The sequence below is a fragment of the Quercus lobata genome, chromosome 10 (assembly GCF_001633185.2).
Source record: "Quercus lobata isolate SW786 chromosome 10, ValleyOak3.0 Primary Assembly, whole genome shotgun sequence".
Classification (NCBI taxonomy): domain Eukaryota; kingdom Viridiplantae; phylum Streptophyta; class Magnoliopsida; order Fagales; family Fagaceae; genus Quercus; species Quercus lobata.
Window position 1 is genome coordinate 30642743 of NC_044913.1, and position 11994 is coordinate 30654736.

Genomic DNA, 11994 nt, shown 5'->3' on the forward strand with positions numbered 1-11994 from the left:
TAGTGTATATAATTTGCTAGGATTTATACAAAGTAAAAAATATTGTAGATATATATTTGTATTGTTAGGCTTTTATCATGACTATTTTTGCAAGTTAATGTATATATTTGCTAGGATTTTATAACAAGTAAAAAATATTGTAGATATATATTTGTATTGCTAGGCTTTTATCATGGCTATTTTTCTTGTTGTTTGGTTTGATATTTTTATTTATATTAGTTAGAGCTGAGTTGAAATTTTGTAATGGGGGTGAGTTTTGTTTTTAGTTTTTTTATTTGTTTGAGTACGAAATGATAATGATTGAGTGTGTTTGTATGTGATGTGGGGTGAGTATATGCAATTGTGGGGTGAGAATTTGTGATTTTTGTACTTTGAGTAGATAGAAAAGGTTTTGTAATTGATGTTAAATGAAAGAAAAAAAATATGTCGCTAACATATTATACTTGACTTTCTAATAGGTTCACAACATCTGAAGAATATTGATATAAATGTATACTACGGTGGACCCCTTAACAATCCTGGGGGGATTGAGGGATTTCCATTTACAGGGCCGGGTATCAAATGCTACCCCATGATGATACGTCGTAAGTTGAAGACGTTGAATGATTTGAAGTTGAAAATAATGGACGAATTGAATTTGAACTCTGCTTGGTATGACATCAAGATTATTTATTGTTACCCACAAGAAGTCCTACATGAACGGATAAATTACGGGTATATGGCGATTAAAGAAGACAAACATGTGAAGATGATGTTTAATAGGATCCAGAAAATGCCCCAAGTAAATGCTGCTGAGTTATACATAAGTTCAGAGCCGCTTGCGGAAGTTGATACTGAGATGGTGCAACAAACAACTACGTCTTTACAATTTACAGCCCTTGATGATGGATGCACTGCAATGGGAGGGTATACAATGGGAGATTATATGCTCCCATCTCAAGATCATGTTGTAAATACTGGTGAAACCCTCCATTGTCAAGAGACACATTTAGAGGAGGATGACGAAGACAAAGACTATGTTGAAGACGAAGACGAAGAATATGTTGAAGACGAAGACGAAGACGAAGACTATGTTGAAGACGAAGACGAAGACGAAGACGAAGATCATGCTACGAATGATGGTGAAAGTATTGATGGTGTGGATGAGTACGAAGAGAGGATTGAACGAGGCGACCTTGAGAACGATGTGGATGACCATGAAGTCGTTCCCCATTTTGAAGAGGAAAATATGGAGTTCCGTGATGAAGGTGATGCAGACGATGATATTGGCATCCAGCGTGATACAAATACGACCATTGGCTACAGACCTCCTGCCGACTCATTCTACGCAAATACTTGGGAAAATATATTTGATCCTTCACGTCTATTAGAACCATTTGTTTGTACTTGGCAAGATGGGATGCATTTTTGTAAAGGGTTGACTTTTGCAAATAAATCGGCGGTGAAACGTGCATTGACAATATACGCAGCAAATGATAATAGAAATTTTATAACCCAGAGGTCGAGCACCACAAAATTGTGCGTCGCATGCGTTGATGACAACTGCAAGTGGTACGTTGGGGCATTCATGAAGAATAAACTTAATGGTCTGTGGGTGGTCACGTCTTATGTGGGTCCACACACTTGTATACCCTTTGGCCTGCAAAGAGACGGTAGAATGATGGATTCTAATTTTGGAGTAAGACATAATCTTAAATGGAGGATATTTTGACTTTTCTCTATTTTATTTTATTTTATCCCTTCGGAATGAGAAATCTTATGCAAAAGTTTGGTAAAAGAGGAATGCCGATGTAGACAAATTGTAAAGTAGTTAATGACTAATCAAAAACAAAAAAAAATAAGAAGGGGAGAAAAAAATAAAAAAAGAAACAAAAAAGAAGTGGCTAATAAGCCAGATTCTAATGACAAGTTGACAACGCTTGTAAAGGTAGCATTTAAAGTGGTGTTGATACAACTTTGGTGATAATTGACAAATCATGCTTATACTTGAAAAATAATATGATGTGACACATTATTTGTGTTTTATACTAATATTAATGACCAAGAAAAAAATTTGTTGACTTTTCCATAGCCAACTTAGAACCCAGTTCTAAATCAGACTAAATTGGATGAGATATGCTTGTTTGAACATCTAAACTTTCTAGAGATATTGTTGTCCAATTCTGCTTTAGAATTAGTTTAAATGGGCCAAGAATCTTGTAATTTAGTGACATTTCCTGATCTCTTTTATAAGGAAAACCAGCGTTTAAATCCCCCTCCTCAATAATTGAATAGGGTTTAGGTTTTGTTTTCAAAGAGGCATTTGGTTCCTAGAGTTCAAAAGCACCCGTAGCTTAAAGCCGTAAGTTCTATGTGCTTTGTTCACCGAATCAAAGCCACCCAAATATGCAAAATCGATTCTAGATACCTAAAACCAATTTATGCCAAGCCAGCTAACCTAAACAAAACTTCTAACCAAAATCCCTTAATCAAAACTAAATCTAATCCATCTATTTAAACTAATTAAACAAAACCATTCCTAACCAAAAAACCTAAATCATAACCAATCAACCAAAATACATAACTGAAAAAAGACTATGTAATTTGTTTCTTCAATAGCAAACTACTAAGTGCTTTTTTATATGCATATAATTTAGTAATTTGTAATGGTACTATAACATTTAAATATATGAGATAACTATTTCATATAAACTTGTAAGTTCTAAGCTCCTAATAGACAAGCAAATGGGCCTAATGAGATATACAATTCTCTCCTAAAAGCTATAATCCTAATCAGCAATAACAATTTAACTTGAAGCCAGAAATTTGGAAAGTCTTAAGGATGGCAGCAACAATATGCACTATCCAAGCAAGAATGTCATCTGCACTCACCAAATCCAAACCCAAATTTCATAAAAATCTTAAAATAAAAATTAAATAAAGTATCTACATATTACACCACAAAATCCAAACCCAAATTTCACAAAAATCAAAACTGAAAATTAAATAAATAACCTAAATGTTAAGTATCCAAATCCAAACCCAAAATTTCACAATAATCAAAACAAAAAATCAAATAAATAACTTACCAAGCAAAATCGGAATGGGTATCCAAGCAAGTTTGACTTCAGCCAAAGAGAGTTGAATGTCATCTGCACTCACCAAATCCAAACCCAAATTTCATAAAAATCATAAAATAAAAATTAAATAAAGTATCTACCACAAAATCCAAACCCAAATTTCACAAAAATCAAAACTGAAAATTAAATAAATAACCTAGATGTTAAGTATCCAAATCCAAACCCAAAATTTCACAATAATCAAAACAAAAAATCATAGAAATAACTTACCAACCAAAATCGGAATGGGTATGGGTATGGTGAGGAAAAATGAATGGGTATGGGTATGGTGAGGAAAAATGAATGGGTATGGGGGTGGTAATGAGAGAGAGGGAGAAAAGGAAAAAGGATCTCCTAGTGAAGGAGAGAGAGATCGAGGAGGAGAGGAGCTGATCGTTGGGCTCAGCCTCGTCGGCGTCGTCGCTGGGCTGGGCTGGGCTCTGCTCGTCGACGCCGGCGGGGTTCTGTGTGTGTGTGAGCGTGTGTGAATGTGAGAGGCCGTGTGAGAGATAGAGAGAAAATGAGAGAGTTTTTTGAGTGTGGGAAATGAAAATGTAAGAGTGAGGGTGAGAGAGTAAGAGTGCTCTGGTTTGTGTGAGAGTGAGAGGGTGTGAGTGTGAGTGTGAGTGAGAGGGAGAGAATAGAGACGAAGACGTTAATTTTGAAAAACCCCAATTGGAAACCGAGTCTCTAAGACTCGATTTCCAGGGGCTTCCACGTCGCTCAGCCAGGTTGGCACTCACATGGAAATCGAGTCTAAGAGAGACTCGATTTCCATGTCAATGCCAGATGGCAACTCTGCCACATCAGACGTGGTCGAAGCGTACAAACTGAGCCTTAAAGACTCGATTTTGAAGCCCAAAATCGAGTCTTTAAGACTCGAGATGCTAGTAACATATAATGTTTCTAAACAGAGCCTACTAACTAGATAGTTACGATTTTAAGGCCAGTTGGCCATTTTGGCCTGAAAAAAACCCTTTACTGTGTAATTTGCCCAGCACAAAACATTCACCCTAATATTGGTATTATGATATAGAGAGAGTGTCCCTGGAGTCTGGTTTATGCAAATTTCATAGAACTTAAAAGAACCTTAGCAGTAGAATTAGCTGCAACATTAAAATTCCTCTTACCCACTAAAAGAAGCATCTAGAAAGGACTTAAACCAAGGCACAGAATGCTGTTAGTCATGCTATTAATGGAACCAGTTTCAACAAAAGACCCTTCCATGATAGGGAAGTCAAAACAAGATTTTAGCATCATCCTTAAAAAAAGGACCTACTCTAAGTGCTCTCTTTTAGTTAGCTAAATAGCCCTAGAAAAATGGCTGCTGCTTAGCTTGGGGGGGGGGGGGGGGGGGAGCAAATATTGTGCATTTTGGTCCATATCTTAATCACCTCTCCACTGTGGTTATAAGCAACTATTGCTAAAGCAGCCTTGGAATCTGATAAACCAGTGTCTTGACCTAGTCTAGTGAAGGGGGGGACCTAAACCGCTTGGGGAGCTGCTAACATTGAAAACTTCAAGTGCTTGTTATGAACTTGGTGAATAGAGTTATGAATGTTAGTTGGACCACCATGATGAAGGACACGATTACGCAAACGCCAAATTTCATCCAATGTAAAAACCATTTTTAGGGAGACTAACCACTTATCCTTTTGGGACAAAACGATTTGGGTGGTTCCAATACTAACTTGAAAATGTCTTCATTGGATGCAATATGAGCTTCATCAGCTCTAAATCCCAAACAAGTAGAGTATCAAAATGGCTCTAGCAATGGTGCATTTTAAGAAGATATGGCAGGTGATATCTACTTCTTCACCACAAAGAACGCAACTGAGGTCTGTGACTTCAAATCTTCTTAACATTGTCGATGCCTCGCGGCTGCTCAACCACCCATTGCGGCGACGCTTGCAGTCTTCCTCTTTCGGTGTGGTGTGAGAGGAATATGGAGGTATGTCGTACCTCAGGTATGTGACTGGAATATGAGTCGATATTAAGGAAATTACCAAGGGTAAGTGAAGTCGCCACCAATCATTGGATTTTTCTAAAGTGTGAATGGTCACTGACTCAATTTGATTTTATTACCAATCCTAGGCTAAGAAAAAAGTCGTTTTTCCTAATCTAATATGGATAGGTAAAAAATCTTGATTCTTGAGTTCGAAAGTCAGGTTACGTGTGGGGAAGGTGTTAGGCACCCCACAATGCCTGTCCGTAGACAATTCTTTGTTTTGGTAAAATCATAATTTTCAGACATTGCAGTTGAAAACGAGCTATTGGCATTAGCTTTCGAGACTTTAAGCGAATTAGGCTTCGAGGTTTGGGTTTGGAAAGGGTGTGGTTTTGATCGATGCTTTCCAAGTGTGTTAGAAATCGTTGCCAAATCTTCACGGCGAAAATCTAGCAGCATTTCACCTTTTTTTCATGGCAGAAATTCTGCAGCACTTCGCCTCAAATGTGTCACAACACACAAAATGCTATTCTCACCAAGCTTTTTGATGTGAGGATATGACAATGGGGATGCCCCCATTTTCACGGTGAAAACCCAGCAGAGTTTCGCATTTGGTGCGTAAAACGCTATGACGCATGAGGATGCACAAAACACTATGGCGCACCAACAAGGTTTCATGCTTGTGTATATGGCGCGTGCCAATGTGCATGTGCTAGGACGATCCGGAGCCCTTCAAAGCATTAAACACGTTGATATGTGACGCATACACTGGAAAACTGATCTCACTTTGTGATATGGATTGGGATGATCACACTGCAGTGACTATGCACATTGTATGACACAAATATGCATCTACAGCAATCGCCTTGAGCATATACTCATGCCACAAGATCAAGAGCACTCATGGCCAAAGAGGGTCACGAAGTCGTCACCTAGTGTTTGCAATGGCCTAGGAACCATGAATATAGCGTCCTTTCATGGATTGGGATGATCACACTGCAGTGACTATGCACATTGTATGACACAAATATGCATCTACAGCAATCGCCTTGAGCATATACTCATGCCACAAGATCAAGAGCACTCATGGCCAAAGAGGGTCACGAAGTCGTCACCTAGTGTTTGCAATGGCCTAGGAACCATGAATATAGCGTCCTTTCGAGGAAGAACCATTGATCTTACTACTAGAGATATGGGTTCAGAGTTTAGGTACGTTCTTGGGAAGGTTTTAGACACCTAGGACCGCCCAATCCTAAGGTTGGCCACCCATCATTGTGTCTTACGTCTTAACCTTCATAAAATCATATTCAACACTTATGTCCTAAACTCACACACACACACTAGCATACATCTAAGTATACAACATTGCATCATATCCCAAAACACATACATATCCATCCATAAAGCATAAGGAACCAAATCACACACATACAAACCCTATTATTCATCTAACATGTGAAAACCCTATCATCTCATACATCTAAACATGATTCATCATATTACATCATATCGTACCCTTACATCTCATTGCGTCATCCTAATATTCATCTAGCATGGCATCACATCATATTCAAGGCAGCAACACGAATAATCAAATCAAGGCAAAAGCATAAGCATAAGGAAAGATCCAAGTAACATGTGATTCATCCAAACATTTACATTCATCTCTAACACCAAAACAAGATCATATCACAAATGCATGAACATTTCCAATGCATGACTTACCTTTTACTTACCTTGTAGCAACTCAGCACCTATAGCATTTATGCGTGAGCATGTAAATGCATGTTCATGTCATCAAAGCAAAGAAAATACTAAAAAAATCCTAACTCTAACATTTGATAGCAAACCAAGAAATTAAACATGTGAAACAAAGGTATTGAAAGCATAAAAGCATGGAAAAGAGGCTAAACAAACAAACATGTGAAAGCAAAAACAAAATAAAAGAAATAAAAAATTAGGGTTTCTAGGCAACGGCTTACGCATGCAAGAACAAACCTGCGTACGCATAATCAAGCCTGCGTATGCGGGCAAAATTATACATACACAGGTTCTTCCCCAGAAATCCTAAAAACACCAAAAATAGGGCAGAACCTTAAAACGGAAATTCTAACAACCTAACATGCATTTAAAACCAAAAACATATAAACCTAAACTAGATAAACATGTTAAAGCATATTAAAACAAGAAAACAAAACAAACAGAAAGATTTAAAGGAAAAAAGAAAAGTTTAGACTAGATACTTCAAAGAAAAGCTCCTTAAGTTTGATTTTTGACCACTCCCCTCAGTCAAATCTATTCACAATTCAAAAAGAAAGCGATTAGCAACATTAAACTAAAAGGATTGGGGCTAGAAAAGGTCTTAATAAAAAAAAATGACTTAAGAGTATTTTGTGAAAAACTCCCAGTGAATCTTGTATTTTTCCCATGGGATTTCTATGTATTTGAAAATATACCATGTAAGGCTTTTTATAGTGGAAAAAAATGGGGTTTAAAATGGCTCCCAGATGATGTGGGATTCATTCCAAATCTCAATCATTATTGCAGAAAACTTGTCTTTTTTATGTCTCTAAAACCCTAGCTGTATACGCAAGAGTGTGCCTATGTACGCATGCTTTGGCCCACAAATGCAGGCTGCTGCCAATGCCCACATACGTGGGCTGAGGGCCACTTTGGTCATTTTATTTCCAAAAATAGATTTTTGCTCATTTAAAATAGGCACAATTGCACTTTTAGTCCCTATATTTTGAAGTTTTTCCATTTTAGTCCCTACATTTTATTTTTTCCATTTTTAGTCCCTAAAACCAATTTACGCTTTCCGTTTTAGTCCTTTCCGTCAGTTAACCAACGGAAATAGCTGAGGTGGCAGCCGGAACAATTAAAATATTATAAAAAATGCCACATCACCCTGACAAATCAGCATATATATTTTAAAAATTAATTTATTAATTTTAACTAAATAAAAAAATAAAAACAGAATTAAAAATCAAAATTCACCTTAATTAAGATTTAAAGAGTAAGAAAAAAAAACTTGTAGTAACTTTCTCAATTTTTCTTAAATTTTCTTGTCAACCAAACAAAACAAAATCATCAATAAACACTAAACTCAGACCCAAACTCATCTTTCATTTTCCCAAATCTGTCTCTCCCTCTCTCTCTCGGGTCAAACTCCTCTCTTGGCTTTCTCTTATTTATTTTTCTCCGACGGTCCTTTCCATCGAGTGCCTTAATGGTACTTCCACCACCGACGAGTGGACCAGCGATTGTTCAAGTCATTCTGGGCAAATTCGAGGTTGATTCCTTCGTCTTCAATGGCCCCTACTCTTGATGTTGGTGGTGGGTCAGGTTTGGTGGCTATGAATCGTGGGTTAAGGACATGCAGCGGCGGTGGGCTGTCGTGGGCTTGGTGGGTCAGGCTGTGGGCTGCCGTGAATCTGGTTTTGGCTGGATTCGTGACTTTTGGCTGATTTGGGTTGCTGGGTTATGATGTGGTGGTGATCGGCGGTGGTGTGGTTGGTGGGTTTGTGGTGGTGGTTTTCTGGGTAGATCTGGGTTTTCTGGGTTTGGATCGGCTAGGTCCATTGATGTGAAACCCATAGACCAAGCCCAGAAAGGACTCACTGCCGTTCATGGCGTCGTGGTCAACAACGAAGGATTGAAGCTTGAGGCAGCCTGGGTTCCTTGCAATGAAACAGAAGTAGAGATCAAAGGTGGTGGATCTGGTGCGTTTGGAGGTTTCGAATCGGTGGTTTGAGTTGAGTTTCAGATCGTTGGGTTTTAGATCGGTGGGTCGTTGATCGTTGGGTTTCAGATTGTTGAGTTTTGTGTTGGTTTCTCAAAAAGATAAGAGAATCATACTCTTTCTTTTCTTCTATTTTCTTTGGTGCCCGAAAATTTGGGTTTAGAGTTTAGTGTTTTTGTGTTTGGGGGCTAGAAATTCTGGGTTTGAGTTTTGTGTTTGATGCTTTGGTGGTGTGGGGGTTTGATTTTTCGGATTTGTTCATGTATAATTTTGTGTTGATGTGGATCTAATGCTAATTTTTTGGGTTTTAAATTTTCTGTGTTTGTCTTCTTGTTCAAATGTTTAATGTGTTCATGTTTAATTTCTTGTTCATGTTTAATATGATGTGGATTTGGTTTTTCTGTGTTTGATTTTTGGGTTTGTATGATTTTTTTTGAGTCTGTACTCTTTAAATCTTAATTAAGGTGAATTTTGATTTTTAATTCTGTTTTTATTTTTTTTATTTAGTTAAAATTAATAAATTAATTTTTAAAATATATATGCTGATTTGTCAGGGTGATGTGGCATTTTTTATAATATTTTAATTGTTCCGGCTGCCACCTCAGCTATTTCCGTTGGTTGACTGACGGAAAGGACTAAAACGGAAAGCGTAAATTGGTTTTAGGAACTAAAAATGGAAAAAATAAAATGTAGGGACTAAAATGGAAAAACTTCAAAATATAGGGACTAAAAGTGCAATTGTGCCTTTAAAATATTATATTTCCATTTTAACACTCCCCAAGTCAATTTGATATCTAATTGGGCTCTAAACTGGCCTTGGGTCTTAGAGTTTGGGCATCATTGGGAAATGGGGGCCTGAGTTGTAAAGAGTACAAAATGCGATGTCTACAACATGCATCATGCACAATGCTATCACACAAGGCAGGAAAGTAAAACAGACATTGCCAATGTTCCAAGGGTATGGCCCAGTAAGGTACAGGAAATATAAAATAGACATTGTCATACCTAGGGAACGCAGCCCAAGCAAAGAGCGGGAAAAATAAAGGGTACAAGGAGAAGGGGAACCCTAATACATGTTCTAGAGAAAAGGCTTAGGGAGAGGGAGAAAGAGAAAACCACTCTAGAGGAGCTAGGCCCCTTAATCTACTAAACATTGCCCTTTATGGGCTTGCATCTTCTTGCTTGCAACCTTGCCCTTTTTTTGCTTGCGCCTAGGAGGTCGCACCTTTGCTCCAAGTGTCCTTGCTCCATGCATATACATGCAATGACAAAAGAAACAAGCCAGTAGACAAGCAAAAAAACAAGTAGAAGGAAAAGCATGCTAAAAGACAAACTAGCGAGAGATGCAAAACGGGGGCGAACAAGCATGTGAAGTACACGAAGAGGCAAACAAACATGTTACCAAACAAAAGAGGATGCCCTTGGAGGAGAAATGTAGGTTTGGATCGAGTGTCCATAGCTTCATTGGATTGGATTAGTTCCATTGGATTGGATTATGGACGACACATAGACTCATGCATAACTAGGTAGGCAACCGTGCAAAGATGCAAAGAAGCAAAGAAAGCCAAATGGGTGGCACAAAGCATGCAAGGCAAGCATAACAACATCTCACAGAATGAAGAAAGGTGTGTATCAAGCACACCAACACCACAGAGGCGTATCTCAAAGTGGTTACATTCAAACAAGCCCTAAGAGGGACAAATGTAACCACACAAACAAATGGCCTCAAAGACAGACAAGCACAAACCCACGGAAGGCATAAAGCATGGCAAAGCCTAGATCTAGATAGGCAAACATGGAGATAAAGCATAGAAGCAAGCAAGAAAACATAGACATGCATAAAGGAAATGATCCAAACCCTTTGATATAGGCCTAGGTGTATGGATGTAGGCTTAGACCACAAGATCTAGATCTACACCCTACCAAAAGGACCAAAACACAAGAAAAAAGAGATAACAAGAGATGGAAAAGCTTTAGAAGCACATGACATAGCAACCAACATGTAGATCTAGACACATGAACAAGGCATAGAGCACTCAAAGATATGGATCTAGGCATAGACATGGCAAGAATCACATAAACATGTAGATCTAAGCATAGACATGACAAGGGAGCATTTAAACATGTAGATCTAGGCATAAACATGGCAAGGGGCACATAAACATGTAGATCTAGGCATAGGCATGCTAAAAGGCATCTAAGCACATGGATCTAAGCACAAACACAATATTTAGGCATATCCTAGCCCAAGAAGGCTAGGCCAACATCATCAAAGCATTAAAACATGGCAAAAAGCAAGGAGACATGTTAGGAAAGCTATAGAACATGCTAGGAAGCAAGATAAAACAAAGAACATGCTAGGAAAAGCAATAAAACATATTATAAAGCAAGATAAAGCAATATGGTGTAGATAGTAGCTAAAAAACTACATCTACACCCTTCAAACCTCAAATCCAAGGCCTTAAGACCAAGGAAAGGAAAAAGAGTGCAAGAACACTACCTTTTGATGGTTGAGAGAAAGGAGGAATCAAAGGTTTTTTGGTGTTTTTAGGAGAGAAATATAGAAAAAATAGAGAAAATTGCCAGAAAAGATGCTCTAAGACCCCAAAATTCGTCCCCACCAAGATCTGATCTGGAAGAGGGTGTTTTGGCCTTTTTATAAGCAAAAAAGTGCTCGATGGCTATTAAAGGTGCGCTGGGCTGAGCTCCGACAGCCACTTAGTGGCTGCCAACTTGTAACAGCTTGATAGAGGCATTTCCAGACTCAGATTGAGCTGATCTTGGTGTCCCCAAAAATCTCTTGATGTCTAGTTTCCAGACCACTAAAGAAATGGAAAATCCAACGGTTGGGTCAAAGGCTATGGCCTCGAGAAGGGTAGAACTTAATTCCAAACTTTCCGAGAGAGAGAGAGAGATTTTAATTTAGGTTTTAGAGAAAAGAAAATCTATTTTTTTATTTAATTTTTTTTCCAAAATAGTTTTTTATTAATTTTGTTAATTTTTTAATTTGAAAAGTTAAAAAAAAATACCAAAACTAAGACACTTAACAATGAAAAACTTGAATGGAATAAATTTAAAATTTAAAAAACTCAATTAAACAAAATAAAATTAAAATCTTGAAACATTGCACCGATCCTCCCACCTCTTTTTTTTTGGGGGGGGGGTGGGGGGACCCTTGGGTGGCCTCACTACTCCAAACAAACGAT